An 18,526-nucleotide genomic window follows, 5' to 3' on the forward strand; every position below is an offset into this window, starting at 1 on the left:
ATGTTCCAAATAGAGGAATGAATGAATTATGGTATCACTATAGCATGGATATTGTATAGCTATTAAAGATGTGTTTCAGGGTGCCTGGATGGCTCAGTCAGTTAAGCTTCTGACTCTTGATTTCAGTTCAGGTCATGGTCTCATGGTTAGGGGATCAAGTCCTGCATCAGGCTCTGTGCTGACAGCATGGAGCCTGCTTGGGATTCTCTCTCTCCCTCTCTCTCTCTGCCCCTTCCCCACTCTCTTGCATGCATGTGCACTCTCTCTTTCTCTCTCTCTCTCTCTCTCTCTCTCTCTCTCAAAATAAACATAAAAAAGACGTGTTTGAAAACCACTGAAACATAAGCAATTGTATGTATTGAATATATACAGTCTTATGTATAGAATCTCAAGTAGGTAAATTAGCTCCCAACAGCTGTCTTTGGGTGATAGTGGAGAACATAAGTGACTTTTATTTCTTGTACATTTTTATGGTTTTCCGATTTTCTGAAGAAATGTTTTTTTCTATGTAGTTGATCTGTGAGGCAGATGCAGTTCTATTTTATAAGACAAAATACAAATATTTTCCATATTTGAGTCTCTCCCAGCTGAACCTGGCCTAACTCATGAGATACAAGAACATGGTTGCTGTTTTCAGCTGTTAAGTTTTGAAATAGCTTTTTATGCACTGATAGGTGCCTGGAACAGCATGCATCTGGATTATGCTGAACTTTACAAATCATCGTTAGAAGTTTTCTTCCGATGAATTTGTCATTGTCTGCCATATTTCACTTCTCTGACTTAGACTCTACCTTGGTTCCATATTACAGCTAGGCCAGGGATACCAAATACTTGCAAATCGTATGTTACCCTCAGGCTATCAGTAGAAATTGGAAATACCATGTGAGTGGTCTGGTGGGGACCAGGTCTTGCTGAACGGGGTGAGATGTGTGGAGTGAAGCCTGGAGATGGGAGTGGGCTGGGGAGTGTGGGTATTTCTGTGGTTTTGGCTCTCAGAGTTGACCCAAATCATGAGAATCAAGGCTGGCTGTCTCCCATCTTCTTCTTGGCCCACTGCTCTGGACACACTATTCACCTGTCTTCAGGGTAGTTAGCAATCTCAGCAATGTCAATCAAGACTAGGACTTTTGTCGACTAGCTCCATCCCCCCTGTGACCATGCGAGCTGGAGCTGAGATCCCTGACACCCTACCCCCACCTCAGCATGGCAGAGGACATTGCAAGCATTTCTCAGGGGGGAAAAAAGGAATATGGAAGAAAACTCAGAGGAAAGGGTAGAGATTCACAAGAGGGGAGAAGAGTGGGATGGGAGGGGGTGCAGTGGGCAGAGAAGCAGTGAGGTGCTTTCTGCAGGGTGTTCACATTAATTAGCATAATTTGGAGACAAGTTGACTAAGCTTTGTGAGAAACAAACCTTGCGCTAGGCAGAGCCTTGCAAGTTAATCTGACATGGAGCTCATGATGTAAATGATCACTGTTGTGCTATATGATAATTAGGCATAAATGGCAAGCAGTTCCTGTAAATAGGTTTTATTCTCTCAACAGGTTGAGACAATGAGAACTATTTATAGACAGGGTAGCTCTCTAGGAAAGTGTTTCACTTACAAAAAGTGAAATTCACAAACACGGTGTTAGGGAAACCCAGCCAATCAGCAACACATACACAATATTAGCATTTATGATTCCTTTTCTAGGTTTATACCCAAACGAATTGAAAGCAGGAACTCAAAGAGGCATTTGTGCAGCCATGTTCACAGCATTATTCACAACAGTCAAGGCGTGGAAGTACCCCAGTGTCCATCAACAGATGATGGATAAGCAAAAAGTAGTATAAATTCACAATGGAATATGTTTCAGTCTTGTTTATTTTTTAATTTTTTTTTAATGTTTATTTATTTTTGAGACAGAGAGAGACAGAGCATGAACAGGGGAGGGGCAGAGAGAGAGGGAGACACAGAATCAGAAGCAGGCTCCAGGCTCTGAGCCATCAGCCCAGAGCCCGACGCGGGGCTCAAACTCACGGAGTGCGAGATCGTGACCTGAGCTGAAGTCGGATGCTTAACCGACTGAGCCACCCAGGCACCCCTATGTTTCAGTCTTAAGATGGGGCACCTGGGTGGCTCAGTCGGTCAAGCATCCGACTTCGACTCAGGTCATGATCTCGCGGTTCGTGAGTTCGAGCCCCACGTGTGGCTGTGTGCTCACAGCTCGGAGCCTGGAGCCTGCTTCCGATTCTGTGTCTCCCGCTTTCTCAGCCCTTCCCTGGCTTGTGCTCTGTTTCTCTCTCTCTTTCAAAAATAAATAAACATTAAAAAATTTAAAAAAAAGGAATGAAATTCTGACACATGCTGCAATATAAATGAGCTTGAGAAGACCTACGTTAAGTGAAATAAGCCAATCACAGAAGGGTAAAAACTATATGATTTCACTGTAAGAAATCTAGAGGAGTCAAATTCACAGAGGCAGAAAGTAGAAGGAATTGTATTTGCCAGGGGCTGGGAAGAAAAGGGAACCAGGGAGTTGGTGTTTAGTAGGAACAGAGTTTTAGTTTTGCAGGGTGAAAAAATACTGGAGACGATGCTCATTCTTACACAGTAATGGGAATGTGCTTAATGCAGCTGAATTGCACACTTTTACCATCATTTAAAAAAATGTTAGCATTGGGGTGCCTGGGTAGCTCGGTTGGTTAAGTGTCCAACTCTTAATTTCGGCTCAGGTTTTGATCTCAAGGTTTGTGAGATCGAGCCCCACATTGGGCTCTGCACCGACGGTGTAGAACCCGCTTCAGATTCTGTCTCTCCCTCTTACTCTCTGCCCTTCTCCCGTGAGCTCCCTCTCTCTCTCTCAAAAATAAATAAACATTTAAGGGGCGCCTGGGTGGCGCAGTCGGTTAAGCGTCCGACTTCAGCCAGGTCACGATCTCGCGGTCCGTGAGTTCGAGCCCCGCGTCAGGCTCTGGGCTGATGGCTCGGAGCCTGGAGCCTGTTTCCGATTCTGTGTCTCCCTCTCTCTCTGCCCCTCCCCCGTTCATGCTCTGTCTCTCTCTGTCCCAAAAAAAATAAATAAACGTTGAAAAAAATAAATAAATAAATAAATAAACATTTTAAAAAAAATGTTAGCATTTGGGTTGACAGTAGGAACGTGGTCATTAAGAGTGGGTTGAAGCTGTCCCACCCGCCAGCGAGCGGCTGTCTCCCTGATGTGGGTCCTTGAAGAAGCAGACATCCTTCATCTCCAGAGAGTGTTGGGACAGTGTTGAGACAGTCCAGGGAACTGGGACAGTTCCTCAGTGATGTGGCTCATACCCAGATGAGATACAGGAGGCTGGTGATGGATCCGGAAACTCAGCCTAGAGAAATGGTGGAAGGAATTCAGACATTTGCCCTGAGGAAAAAAAATTTAGGATGATCGGATAGCTGCATGCCAAGAAAAAAAATGTGAATTTATTTTGTGTGTCTTCAAAGGGTGTAGGACTTAGAAATCACTGTAAGAGAGAACATTCTAAACATTCTAATCATGACTTGACCACCAATGGAATGAGCTGCCTCTGGAAACAGCTCCCAGCCCTGAGCATTGGAGCAGAAGGCAATCAATCGCAAATTAGCAAGATACAATGGAGAGCGTTTAGCGTCTTCAGGCTCCTTCCAAGTCTGAGATTTTACCGTTGCGGTGTGTATACAAGGTCAAGTGCATGAGGAGATCAGGAGTAAAATAGGTGAGACACAAAGTTGCCCCGAGATTCCTCTTAAAATTACGGATTCCTAGCCAGGAACCCCGACACGCTCCGGCCCTTGAGCTGCCAGCTCCTGGTGGTGTCATGACCACGTGTCAGGGAACCCCGACACAGTGGACCCCCCCCAGCTTCTCTGCCATTTTTGGCAAAGGGTGTTGCCATCCCCCCGACTGTGGTGGGAGATGTCCATCCTGTGAGAAGTGCAGATCAGGTTCAGCGTGTAGATAGCATCTGGTGTTAGAGCATGAATCCCCTTCAGGTCCTCCTTCCCACGCCGCCCTGTGACAGGCTGTCCACCTCGACCTGAGCAATGCTCACAATTTCCCTGCTCTCATCTCTGTCTCTTAACCACGCCTCCAGTCACGCTTTACCTGTGCGTGTTAAAACAATTGATCCCTGCTCACCTGTTATTCGGCATGGCCTCCATGGGTGCAAGGAATAAGGAGCGAAAGGAAAGGAAGATGGGGCTCTCCTGGAAGCAAGAGAAAGAGATCAAATAGAAGAGGGAGAAGCTGAAGCTTAAAGAAAAAATTTTTTTTAATTAAAAGAGCTATTTTAGAGAGTATTCTTTTTTTTAATGTTTATTTTTGAGAGACAGAGACAGAGTGCGAGTGGGGGAGGGGCAGAGAGAGAGGGAGACACAGAACCCGAAGCAGGCTCCAGGTTCTGAGCGGTCAGCACAGAGCCCCACGCGGGGCTTGAACCCACCAACTGTGAGGTCATGACCTGAGCTGAAGTCAGACGCTTAACCGACTGAGCCACCCAGGCTCCTAGAAGAGTATTCTGATGACATCTGCTGCTCTGCTGTGCCATGCACATTGGGACAGTGTTCCCCACCCCCAGCTGTGCACTTACCTCCACCACAGTCCCCCACCATGCTCTGCCTCTGAGCTCCTGCTCACCTGAACTGAGGTCCCCGCACTGTTCACTCAGTGCTTCATCACTGTTCAAAACCAGGTCATGTGTCTGAGCAGAGGAATGGCTTGGTTATCCCATGTTTCAAACTACTACACAGAGTGGGAGGTTATCGCCCTAATGCCAGAAGAGAGAGAGAAAAAAAAAGAGTTGGACAGTATCTCTTTTGCCTCTTGGAGTGGTCCAGCCTGGGTGCTGGTTATCATCAGTGCTCCTGCCGTGTGACAGGACCTGGCGAGCAAGCTCTGTGACAGCACACTGCACTTCATAAACTATTGCGTTTGCACTCGAGACCCCAAGTGTCCTTCAGGAAGCTCTCCAGCAGAGAGTGACTTTATGCTGAAGGTCAGTGGTTTAACTTTTCAAGAACCTACCTACTCAGAGAGAAAATCTTCAAATCTGGGCACACTGAGATTCTCCCTCGGCCCTGAATCTCCCCGAACTCTAGGGGCAGGACTTCAAATGAAGTCTATAAATGCTCAGTCCACACACTTCTGAGTTTGCTATATTAGTACCTTCCCTAGATCCTAGAATAGTTTAGTTTCCTCCCTATCACACTTCCACTTAAACTTTCCTGTATTACAAGACCCCATTCAAATCTGCCCCTCAGGTCACCTATTTAAACTATCTGAACACACAAAACTCCACCTCTCCCCTCTCTGAATTCATGCTATGCACGTGACCTGTTTGAGCCTCCTGGTCCCTAACATATATCTCCCAGTGTTCATTATTTTTATGAGTACAGTGGACCCTTGAACGACATGGGTTTGAACTTCATAGGTCCACTTACAGACTTTATACAGCACAGTACTGTAAATGTGTTTTCTCTCCCTTATGATTTTCTTAATAACATTTTCTTTTGTCTAGCTTCCTTTGTTAAAGGAATGCAGCATGTAACACACAGGACATACAAAATAGGTATTAATCGACACCGTTTATGTTATCGGTAAGGCTTCCAGTCAGGAGTTGGCCATTAGTGTTTAAGTTTGGGGGGAGTCAGAAGTTATTTGTGGATTTGCAACTGCACGGGGGGATTGGTGCCTCTAACATCTGCATTGTTCAAGGGTCAACCACAGACGCTTTGTCTTGCAATGAGGGTGTACACTCTTAGGAAGAATCCCTATGTCTCTTAGTTCTTTGTATCCTTGATAAAGCTCAGCACAGTTTTTTCACATGATGTATGTACCGTAAATACCTTTGATTGTTTGATTAATAAATAATCACAATGATTACACTTTCCCCAGCAGGAAAGATTTGTTTAGTGAGAAATATTTTTAGAACCGTGGTCAACTATCCATGTTTATGCAGTAAGTATTTGTTATTGCTTTTAATGTGAGGAAGCTGGTTCTTAGCACAAGGACTTGCCCGAGGGGCCCTTGACAAGGAAATGATTTATCTTGGGGCTAATTTTGTTCCATTGGGATTCTAGGATTTTGCATATATAAAGAAGACTTCTCGGGTTCTTTTTTATTCAATGGAAGGCAAAGGCCGTCTGTTAGACTTTAACTTTGATCGTTGGTCCTGAGCACCACCTTTGAAACAAGGCACAACAGAACAGCACACACTCTTACAGATTCTAGAAGGAGCAGAATTATGGCCATGACCCAATCCCTAACGTGACTGATTGGACTAGGATAGAGTTTGAACCAAAGCTGGTCAAACCAATGATTATCTGCCCACCAACCAGATTCCCTACAATCATTTGAAAACCCAGTGGGGATTCTCAGGCACTGGGGGTGCTGGGACTGAAAGGGATCAGGCTCAAGAGAAGGAACCTGCCTGCATGAAAAGCAAGAAAAGAAAAGATGGAAGAGAAAGCTTCAGTGAAATGAGAGAGGGGGAGGGAGATTGTATAGATTGAGCAGTAAATAAAGAGTGAGAAAGCAGAAATAGCTGGTGAGATAATGCCTCCAAAATGCTTGACTGTGAGAAGGGACGAGAAAGAACAGAACAGAGTGTCATCTATCATTTTAAGGTGAGATTTTAACAGAAAGACATTGGAAACAGTCGAGAAAGGGACTGGGAAGTAGAGCAGGAAGAGAACCGGGGGAGAGTGGTGACCTGTAAGACAAAGGAGGAGAGAGATTAACCAGGAAAATACAGAAGAGGGTTGGATGCTGTAGGAGGACACTCAAACAGAAGGTTGAAGTGTGACCATCATGGAGTTGTTGGAAACCCTACCCAGTGCAGTTGTAGAGGGCCCAGAAGTTACTGTAGTTAAGAAGAGGGAGGTGGAGGGCGCCTGGGTGGCTCAGTCGGTTAAGCGTCTGACGTCAGCCCAGGTCATGATCTCAGAGTTTGTGGGTTCAAGCCCCGCATCAGGCTCTGTGCTGACAGCTCGGAGCCCTGGAGCCTGCTACAGACTCTGTGTCTCCCTCTCTCTCTGCACTTCCCCCACTCCCCCCTCTCTCTCTTGCAAGAATAAACATTGAAATAATAATAATAATAATAATAATAATAATAATAATAAAAGAAGAGCAAGGTGGATAAGTGAAGACAGTAAGCTCAGAACATCCAGCTAGCCCATGGAGAAAAGGGAGCCACTAATGGGGATACAGGATGGGAGGGGGGAGTGGTTGTGGGTGTGGACTTGCTGTATGCTTAAGATGGGAGAGAATTGAGCATGACTGGGTATTGCAGGGAAGTAGCCAGTGGAGAAGTAGGGTTTAAGCAAGAGAAGAAAAAGAAGACACTTAATAAAGAATGGTTTCAGAGGAAGTAGGCACGACTGCACTCAATAGCGTAGAAGTAGACAAAGAAAGAGAGAAAAAAGTTAAGTGGTCGGTCTGTTCATTCATTTATTTATTGCTTCATTTAACACATAGAGTTTGAATACCTGCCATGTGGCAAGACTTGCGCTAGGCTCAGAGAATGTAATAGTGAGCAAGATGTTTATGTTTCTTGTCTTAAAGGAACATATTCAAATGTGACAGTCAAACATTAACTAAATACAAAAAGCAAGGCCCAGGGACCTATAAAGTATCTAACAGGGAACTCTGTCGGAATATGGGAACCAGAAAGGCTTTCCTGAGTCCATGCTGTTTGGCCTGAGCTAAAAGGTGATAGGAATTGGGGGCACCTGGGTGGTTCAGTTAGTTAACCTTCCAACTTTGGATTGGGTCATGATCTCACAGTTTGTGGGTTCGAGCCCCACATTGGGCTCTGTGCTGACAGCTCGGAGCCTGGAGCCTGCTTCAGATTCTGTCCCCCTCTCTCTGTCCCTCCTCTGCTTGCACTGTCTCGCTCTCTCTCAAAAAATGAATAAATGTTTAAAAAATGTTTATAAGATGATAGGAATTAACTAAAATAAAGAGGTGGGCCTGCAGGAGGGTCTGGAACTGGTGGGAAAACAGGCTATGAAGGCAGTGGGGCCAGATCACACAGGACCTTCCTTGCAGGGCAGCTTAAGAATACAGGTCTTTTTCTTGGAATCCAGGGAAGGGTTTTCAGCATAAGAATTTACGTTTCAAAATGGCTGCTTGGCAGTGTGAAGAATGGGTTTGAGTAGAGCAGGAGTGGGTGCCATGGGACCACTGGAGTTCCCAGGAGGCAAATGATGACAGGTTACCTCCTTGTGTGAATGCAGTAAGGGCAGGGATCACTGTCTGTTCAGTAGCTAACAGAATTGGACACATAGTGGGAGCTACGTGCTAAGTTGGGAGAACGATCAGGTTTGCACAAGAAGCTCATGATCTCAGTTTAGGACAAGCTGAGTGAGTTACTTTTCAGATGCTCAAGGAAACACATCCCACTAGGCAGTTGTGTATACAAGCTTAGAGCTCGGAGAATTCCGGTGGAGATGTAAACCCACATGGTGGGTTATCCAATTTAACATTCATATATGGAACACTTCTAGATAATGGCCGTTTTGGCTTTGCAATGGAAGTGAGTGACTGAAGTTTAGTCAAGGTAGAAGATTACTGGCATAAAGAAGGTCAAGAACACAGATCTCTATGTTGGTTGCTGGATGGGATGCCCACATGGATGTCAAATATTTCCCAGGAAGATGGTGGGGGTTGGTGTGAGAGACAGCATAAACCTAGTGCCAAAGTCCTCAGGGACCTGAGGAGTGATAGAGGAAACAAGGGGAACAGGTTGAGAAACTGTCCCCAAGTGCTTTGAAGGTGCACAGGTCAAAGGAAGGTACGAGACTAGGTTTCAGAAGACGCTGTTTCTACCTCCATCCAACTGGGCACACTGAGATTCCCCCTTGGCCCCCTGAATCTCCCCGAACTCTAGGGGCAGGACTTACGCATGCAGCTTGAGTAAGTCATTGAATGTCCCTCAGAGTGGTAATAACTCATCATCTGTCTCTGTCTACAATGGGAATCAAGGAGAATAATTTTTATATAAATATGTAATTGAGCACTATGGAAAAGTAAGGCATGGATGCACTTAGTTTTCACACCTGAGCTGCGATAAAAGCCCCAAGAATTCAGAAGATAAAAGATATTGTGAACTGCCTTGGGTTACCCAAAAATGTCTTCTTGAGTGAAGTCGTTCTTGAGCTGGGACTTCAAATACCAGGTGGTAGATACCGACCTATGTTAATAAACAATTTAAGGAAAATATTTGTGACAAGAATTAGCAAACCACAGATTGACCCTAAAATGAAAATTCAGTAGAAGGCAGACTCTGAGTAAATAAACAAAGTAGAAATAAAACGTAGATAGGTCCGCTACTGCTTTCTTTCAAATGTGGTTTTATTCTCCAAAGAACAGAAAATGTTTGTCTATTCTTTTGGGTATGAAGTAGTATCAGTGTCAGTATTCAGGAAAGGATAGAAATGTCATCGTTAGCGTGTCAGAGTAATAGGAAGAGAGCTTGTAGCAGGTGTGTGTGCATCATAGGCTCAGCAGATAGATAATATCAAGAGCTGAAATCCGAGCTGTGTAGTGCCTGGCCCAGCCCCTTTCTCAAAAGCTCACCTCCTGCTCAGCCTCATTAGATTTTGGTGAAACCATATCCCATAACTGGCTATCTTTTGAGACCCGGATCCGCGACGACATCCCAAATAAAGAGGCTTTGCGTTTCTTCCCTGTGGTGACTGAGCCGTTCCCACAGAATGCAAAGTTAGGACTGCTATGGTACCTTTTTAGTCCCTGAAGGGTCCAGAGTTTTGCTCCAATATTTTGTATGCTTGCCCTGTACTTGCTTTTACTTTTTTTTTTTTTAATGTTTATTTATTTATTTGGGGAGAGACAGCTGTGGGGGGGCAGAGAGGTGGGAGAAAGAGAATCCCCAGCAGGGGTCAGTGCAGAGCCAGATGCAGGGCTCCAACTCCTGAACTGTGAGATCACGGCCTGAGTGAGATCAAGAGTTGAACACTTAACCAACTGAATCACCCAGGTGCCCCCTTGTACTTGTTTTTAAAGCAAACCTGCTGTATTAGTGGTCACCTCCTACTGGCCTGTGGCCACCTGCAGTGCTGAATCAGGACACCAAGGCAGCCCCTGAGAATTTGCCCCTCACCCCGGGCTCTTCAGTCAATACTAACCCAGGCACTGCTGCAAAGAGACTTTGCAAATGGAATTAAGGTTATTAATCAGCTGACCTTAAAACAAACAGATTAACCCGGATCATCCAGCAAGGCCCAGTGTAATCACAGGAGCCCTGAAAATCAGAAGAGCAAGGTCAAAGAGTCCATCAGAGAGAGAGGTGATGAGGCAAAGGAGGGGTCAGGGAGCTGGTGAAGCCAGGAAACTTGGATGCCTCTAGAAGCTGACAGCAACCCTCACCTGACAGCCAGCAGGGAAATGGGGACCTCAATGAACCACAGGAACCGGGTTCTACCCACATGCTTCCCTGGCGTCCCTGTTGATGTTCTTTCTGTTTAGATGATCAGTTCATTGATATAGAAGGGTGTCACAGCCCCCTACAATTATTGTATTATTATAGATTAGTTCCTTTATGTTTGTTATTAACTTTTTTAGAGATTTTTTTAAAAATTTATTTTTAATTATTTTAATTAAAAGCAATTTTTTTTAGAGAGAGAGTGAGCATGAGCAGGGGAAAGGAGCAGAGAGAGAGAGAGAGAGAGAGAGAGAGAGAGAGAATCTTTAGCAGGCTTCACATTCAGCACAGAGCCTGATGCAGGGCTCCATCCCAAAACACTGGGATCATCATGCGAGCCAAAATCAAGAGTTGGACGCTCCACCGACTAAGCCACTCAGGTGCCCCATGTTATTAACTGTTTAATGTATTTTGGTCCTCCTATGTTGGATGCATAAATATTTCTAATTGTTAGATCTTCTTGTTGGATTGTCCCCCCTTTATTATTACATAGTATACTTCTTTGTCTCTTGTTACAGTCTTTGTTTTAAAGTCCATTTTGTCTGATATAAGAATTGCTACTCTGGCTTTGTTTTGACATCCATTAGAATGATAGATGTTTCTCCATCCCTTACTTTCAATCTGCAGATATCTTTAGGTCTAAAATGAGTTTCTTCTAGGCAGCATATAGATGGGCCTTGTTTTTTTAGCCATTCTGCCACTGCATCTGTGTCTTCTGATTGGAGCACTTAATCCATTTATGTTCAAAGAATTATCGATAGATACATATTTATTGCTGTTTTATTACTTGTTTTGTGGTTGTTTCTGAAGATTTTTCTCCTGTCCTTTCATGTCTTTCTCTCTTTCATGTTTTGCTGATTTTCTTTAGTGATATATTTGGATTTCTTCCTCTTTATTCTTTGAATATTTATTAATTGTTTTTGACACATGGTTACCATTAGGTTTGTATATAACCTCCTCTGCATATAGCAGTCTATAATAAGTTGATGGCCACTTAAGTATGAATCCATTCTTTACTCCTCTTCTCCCCACATTTTAGGTGTATGTTATTGTATTTTATATCTTTTCCTTGTGAATTCCTTGACTGATTTAAAAAATTTTTTTTAATGTTTATTTATTTTTGAGAGACAGAGAGATACAGAGCACGAGTGGGGAAGGGGCAGAGAGAGGGGGAGACACAGAATCTGAAGTAGACTCCAGGCTCTGAGCTGTCAGCACAGAACCCAATGTGGGACTCGAACTCACAAACTAAGAGGTATGACCTGAGCCGAAGTCGGATGCTTAACCGACTGAGCCACCCAGGCACCAGCCCCCCACTGCTTGACTGATGTTTTTTTTTTTTTAGAGAAAAGTTCATTTTTACTGCTTTTGTGTTTCCAACTTCTATATTGTCACTTGTGACCTCTCCTATCCATTCGAAGAGTCCCTTTCAATATTTCTTGTAGAGCTGGTTTAATGGTCAAGAACTTCTTTAGTTTTTTGTTTGTCTGGTAAAGTCTATATCTTTCCTTCCATTCTGAGTAATAGCCTTGCTGGATAGAGTATTCTCGGCTGCAGATTCTTCCCATTCAGCACTTTGGTTATATCACGCAACTTCCTCTGGCTTACAAGGTTTCTGTTGCAAAATCTCCTGCTAGCCTTATGGGTTTTCCCTTCTGAGCTAATAACATCTTTTGTCTTGCTGCCTTAAAAAGGTTCTCTTTATCACTATATTTTGCAAATTTAATTACGATGTGTCTTGCTGTTGGTCTGCTTTTGGATTTTGTTGGGTGTGCTCTGTGCCTCCTGGATCTTTTATCTGTTTCCTTCCCCAGATTAGGAAAGTTTTCAGTGATTATTTCTTTAAATAAATTTTCTGCCCCCCTTTCTCTCTCTTCTTCTTCTGGGATTCCTGTAATATGAATGTTATTATGTTTGATGGAGTCATTGAGTTCCCTAAAGTCTATTCTTGTTTTGCTTAATTCTTTTCTCTTTTGTTCAGCTTAATTACTTTCCATTACTCTGTCTTCTAGGTCACTAATTCATTCCTCTGATTCTTCCTTCCTGATGTTCATTCCATCAAGTGTGTTTCTCATTCATTTATTGTGCCCTTTATCCCTGTTATGTTGTTACTTATCACTGTGCTAAGGGCCTCACTCACGTCTTCCACTTTTCTCTCCAGTCCAGTGAGTATCTTTATGACCATTGCTTTAGATTCTGTGTTAGGCATGTTACTTATATCTTATTTCACTTAGATTCTCCAGCCATGGCCTTGTCCTGTTCTTTCATTTGGAATAAATTTCTCTGTCTCCTCATTTTCTCTGCCTTTCCGTGTCTGTTTCTCCATGTTCAGAAAGTCAGCTGTGTCTTCTGCTCTTGAAAGTAGTGATTTTATTAAAATGAGGTCCTGGAGTGCCCTGCAGTCCAGTGTCCCCTGTTCACCAGAACTTGGCCCTTCAGGAGAATATCTTATGTGGGTCTCTTACGCCCTGCTGTTTTGTCTGAGTCAGTTTTCCTTTCCATGCCGTCATCTGCGCTGTCTCTCAGCCTCGTGGGCTGTGCTTGATTTCTGTAGTGTTGGTTGGGACCCAGGCAGGACACCTTTGGAGGAGGGGAGCATGCCCCCTGGGGAACTTGGGAGCAGGGCAGCGATTCTAGCAAAATTGGCAGTAGGCCACGAGTCCCGTGCTGGATCCCTTTAAGTGCTGTGGTGGCTGGGCCTTGCTTGGTGGCTGGGTGTGGCATGTCAGACGTGGACAGTGGGTGGTGGAAGCTGTGCACAGGTTGGCTGGCATGGGGCCACGGGGGCACCCGCACAGCGTCGGCAACATTTGCTGTGAGCCCAGGGCCAAGGCTGGCAGGCTTGGAGTGGGCGAGTCCTCCGGAGAACTCGGTGTGGCCCACTGCTAGTGGATTAGGTAGCAGGTGTCTGTGCAACACCACCTCCTGGAGGTGTCTCTATGTTTATGCTGGGTGGGAGAGGAAGAAGGCACCTCCCTGCCAGCTCCCTCATTTTCAGAGACCTCCCCCAACACGCTCTGAAATCAGCATGAACAGATGTGACTTCTGCTTGCCCCTGGCATTGTATGAACTATCATTTCCGTGCTGCCTTTCCACGTAGGCTGCTGTCTCTTTAAGGACAGAACCCAGCTATCACTCACCCTCCTGGTGCCCAGCGCTGAGTCAGCTGACTTTTAAAGCTCCCTGGTTATACAAAGTCAGAATATTCAGCCCCTCTGGTTTTTAAAGCCAAACGCACGGGGATTCATCTTCCCAGTGTGAGCTCCCAGGTGCGATGGCTTGTTTCTCTGTCCTCTCTGTGGGCAGGTCCCTCCCCTGGGTGGGCAGCCTCTCTTCTCCTTTGTGACCTTTTAGCTGCAGCTTCTTCTCTGTATTGAGTTGTGGTGTTGGTTCTTCCAGTCTTCTGATCGCTCTCTGGTTTATTGACTTGGATGTGGACGATATCTAGCTGAAATAGTAGAACGGGCTCAGGGCCCTCCAACTCCACCATCTTCCCAGGCTCCTCTCCGGGTCTGTAATTTAGTCACTGGTGTTGTACCACTGTTGATTTCTAAACTTTTAATAATTGTACCAGGTCTGTACATGCTGTTAACATTAGGGTACGCCGGGTGAAGAGCACAGAGGAAGTCCTTGTACCACTTTGCACCTTTTCTGTAAGCCTAAACTTCTTTCAGAGTGAAAATTAAAAGAGAAAAAGACTCACGATATCAAGTGCTGTCGATGACGGAGAGTAGCTGGGAGGCTTCCTGTATTGTCGGTGGGAATATGAAATGTTGCAGTCAGTTTGGAAACATCTTAATACCTTCTCATCGAGTTAATCCTGCAAATTTTCCTCTGACCCAGCAATTCTATTTCTAGGTATATATTCCAGGAAGATGAAAACAGTCATTGACTATAGTTGAAAACACTATATTGTAGAATTGGAATTTTCTAAGAGAGGAAACCTTCGGGTGTTCCCACCAAACACACACACACACAAAAACGACATATGTGAGACGGGGGATGTGTTCATTAACTTGATGGGTGCAAGCCTTTTACGATGTATACATTTATCAAATCATCACTCTGTACACTTTAAATCTTGCAATTTTATTTGTCAAGTATACCTCAACAAAACTCAAAAAAAAAAAAGGAAGGAAGAGCTCTTAAAAACAAGAAAAACGTCGCCAAAATGCTTGTTTTCAAATGTTTGTAGTAGCTTTATTTATAATACAATTTGTTTAGAGTGTAGGAGTTCATCCAACGGAGTCGTCCCCAGCAATGAAGGAATGAACTGTTGATACACGCAGTATGCGTGAATCTAAGGACAATATGTTGTGTGAAGAAGCCGGCACGACATAACATGTACTGTGTGGTTTCATAAATATGAAATTCTAGCAGGTGAAAGTAATCTGTGGTGGTAGCTATCAGGTTGGTGGTTTCCTGGGGTGGGGGAGAGATTGACTGCACAAGGGAAAAAGAAACTTTCTGGGGAGAGGGAAATATTTACACGTTGTCTAGAGCGGTGGTTACACAGGGGTATACCCTCGCAAAAGTGATGCGTGTGCTTAAAATATATGAATGTTATTATTTGTAAATATAACATATTATATGTAAATAGTATATGTTAATAGACCACAGTAATGATTTTCAAAAGTAAAAAGAAAAAGATCTATTAAATATCTACTCTGTTCCAGAAATAAGGAAATATTCTGGGTATTTAAAAATGTTCAAAGTCCCTGCCTTCAACAAGCACACAGGCTGTAGGATAAACAATTACAACACACTGTTGTGACGAATGAGAGCTTGGACTTCTGTCAGATCATCTAGGTTCAAATACCATTTCCTTTATTTTTTTTTTTTTGGCGGGGGGACGGTCAGAGAGAGAGGGAGAAAGAGAATCCCAAGCAGGCTCTGCACTGTCAGCACAGAGCCCGACCCAGGGCTCGACACCACGAACCCTGAGATCATGACCTGAGCTGAAATCAAGAGTCAGACGCTTAACCAACGGAGCCACCCAGGCTCCAAATATCATTTCCACCATCTATTGTTTTGGGTTCTATTTTTAAAATATTTTTTTAACATTTATTTTTGAGAAAGAGAGAGAGTGAGAGCAGGGGAGGGGCAGAGAGAGAGGGAAACAGAGAATCTGAAGCAGGCTCTGTGCTCGAACCCATGAACCATGAGACCATGACCTGAGCCAAAACCAAGAGTCAGACGCTTAACTGAATGAGCCGCCCAGGAACCCCTCCACCACCTATTGTTAATGTAAACTTTCTGTAAAATTATATAACCTTTCTAAGCCTTGTTTTTTCCCCCCTTTTTCTGTAAAAATGGGAATAATAAATGTACCAACCACTTAGGGTTGGGAAGATAAACAAGACATTGCATATAAAGTGTTTGCACAACATGGGACACAGAATAAGTGCTCTATAAATCCTTCCACTTGTAAAATTCCACGGGGGCAGGGACTGCATCTGGTTTGCTCACGTGGAAGCTATAGAATCTTTTATGGTGCCTGTCGTGGAGCAGATGTAAAATGAATATTGGTGAGATGAATAAATGGAAGAACCAGGAGGAAGCCACGAGTAGGGAAGTGAGAACTGGGGTTTGGGCTAAGGGAGGGTTGCTCAGTGCCGGGGGGGTGGCTGTGCTTTGTCTTCCCCTCTGGGGCCATCTTTCTTCCCCTGGCCAAGCTCTTCTTAGAAATGGTTTCTTGGGCTGTCTGCGTGACTCAGTCGGTTGAATGTCTGACTCTTGATTTCAGCTCAGGTTGTGATCTCAGGGTTTGGGGGATCGAGCCCTGAGTCTGGCTCTGTGCAGAGCCTGCTTGGGATTTCTCTCTCTCTCTTTGCCCTTCCCCTGCTCTCTCTAAATAAATTAATTAATTGATTAACTTAAAGAAATGGTTTGTCTTCAGGAACATCATGCCTATTGCCATTCTTTCTCTTTTTGCTCCCATCTAACTCTCTGCCAAGAAAGACCGCCCTGTCTGTAATTCCCCAGTTTAAGGCCTACCCCTCCAAAAGTCTTCCCTTAGGTGTCTGAAATTTCTGACGTGAGCACCATGAAAGCTCATTCATTTGGCACTGTGATTCTCACCTTGTAAGGTACCGTGTTGTCTCTTGGTCCCTTACAAGATGCTCTCTCATGAGACAGACGGATAGGAAGGGAAAGTCAGGCAACAAAAACACGTGCTGTCTTCCACAGAAAACAAGTGGGAAGTGGAGGGAGTTTATGTGACTTCTATTTTATCTGGGAAGTAGGAGGTGAGATCATCTGCTAAGTGTGATTAGGAGGATGATGAGTGCTGGGTCTGAGGAAAGAAAAACAGGAGAGGAAAGTGACAGAAGGAGCAGAGAATGTTGAGACATGTGGAGAACGCCATCGAGGTTGGAGACTGTTTGTAATGGCCATCACCCATTCAGTTTGCATTTTCTGCCACAGTTTTCAGTTCTTTGAATGAGGTCAAAGTAAAGTTTTTCTGGGGATATGGAAGGGTGAAAGAATAAGAAGACTGAAATGTTCCCTCACAAGGAAAGGAGTTAAAATGATGCACTGCGGTGTCTGCAAAGTAGCACAGAGAGGGAAATGAAGGGAGTAAGGAGCTAAAAGCTTGGAAAGAAAATGGAGAATTAAGCAATTAGTGGTCTGCATGAGGCGGGAGGCTAGGAATGGTCACAATATGGAAGTGGGGGAACAAAAGGAGAGCCAGTGGTCGTCACAAGAGGGGAGATCCATTCTAGAAGCATGGAGTGAGTTCTCGATGACGACAATTTCTAGGATTTAGCTATTGCCAGAGTGGAGGGAAGAAAGCCACCGGATGAGCTATGAGTCCAGGATTATGTCTTTTGACATTGAAGACATGCGAGACAACGCCAGAACTGGGGAAGAGAGAGAGACCACATCCCAAGAGCAGAAATCTTCAGGGTTTCAGGAGTGCATGGGGAGATTAGTAGCTAACCAAGATGGCGGTCAGAGGAAGAAGTACTGCTTTTGGGACTGACCCCCAACTGAGGGTCCTTTTACTGAAGAGAGAGATTGACTGGAAGTTGATTTAGGAACTTGGGAACCACGCTAATCGCTTCTGCAGCCCAGACATGTAGGAAAATGAGCGGCAACCACGGGGGGCTGCTGGACGTATGCCAAGAGGACCAAGCTTCAGGAAGGCAGAAGGAACTCTGCGATTGGCATAAAGAAGTAGATGCAGTGGGTTTGGGGAAGGTCACAAAGGGTAAAAGAGAAACTGTGCACAGGAGAGGAGCAGCGGAAATCACAGGTAGAGGAGAGGAAGGCCGGAACAAACTACAGATGAGAGCGCAAAAAAGCATGGATATGCAAAGGAGCCTACGTTTTGCAAAGTGACCAAGACGATGGAGAAATGCAGCAGAGCAGAATTAACGGGCTTCAAAGCAAACTGTGGTACCAAGCAGGGGCAGGTGCAAGGTGCAAAGTGCGACTCAAGACTGTGTGGCCCTATACAGAGAAAGACAGATACCATATGGTTTCACTCTTATGTGGATCCTGAGAAACTTAACAGGAATCCATGGGGGAGGGGAAGGAAAAAAAAAAAAAAAGAGGTTAGAGTGGGAAAGAGCCAAAGCATAAGAGACTGTTAAAAACTGAGAACAAACTGAGGGTTGATGGGGGGTGGGAGGGAGGAGAGGGTGGGTGATGGGTATTGAGGAGGGCACCTTTTGGGATGAGCACTGGGTGTTGTATGGAAACCAATTTGTCAATAAATTTCATATATTGAAAAAAAAAAAAAAAAAAAAGACTGTGTGGCCCTGGCTTGCAGTTAACCTGGCCACCAGGCAATGCCTTCTGCCTCTGCGCACCTCCCCTCCGCTCCCCAGACGCACCTTCAACTTGAGAAATACAGTCGCGGTAAACCGAACACCAGCCTTACCCCCATCTGTGTTACTGTTCCCTGAATGGAGGTTGTGTGCTAGATGTTTTCATTCTAGAATGGCTAGTAAATTAATTTCAGAACACTTTTTTTTTCTTTTAAATACCTTTTACTTTTCCTTCCCCGCCCCCACCTTTTTTTTTTCTTCCATTTTACCCAGTGCTTTAACGTTTGTAGGTCATTTCCATATAAATCATT

At 44.5% G+C, this 18,526-nt stretch overlaps 1 long non-coding RNA gene across 2 annotated transcripts in view; it reads right to left on the minus strand.

Moving 5' to 3' along the window:
• Positions 1–3,085: 3,085 nt before the first annotated feature.
• LOC125148147 (uncharacterized) overlaps positions 3,086–18,526 on the minus strand; it is a 122,174-nt gene continuing 106,733 nt past the window's right edge. For both annotated transcript variants that reach the window (XR_007145437.1, XR_007145438.1), the window contains exon 3: positions 3,086–3,383. This is a non-coding gene — a long non-coding RNA (uncharacterized LOC125148147). The remainder of the gene's footprint in view (positions 3,384–18,526) is intronic.

Source organism: Prionailurus viverrinus, chromosome D2, assembly GCF_022837055.1.
Source record: "Prionailurus viverrinus isolate Anna chromosome D2, UM_Priviv_1.0, whole genome shotgun sequence".
NCBI lineage: Eukaryota > Metazoa > Chordata > Mammalia > Carnivora > Felidae > Prionailurus > Prionailurus viverrinus.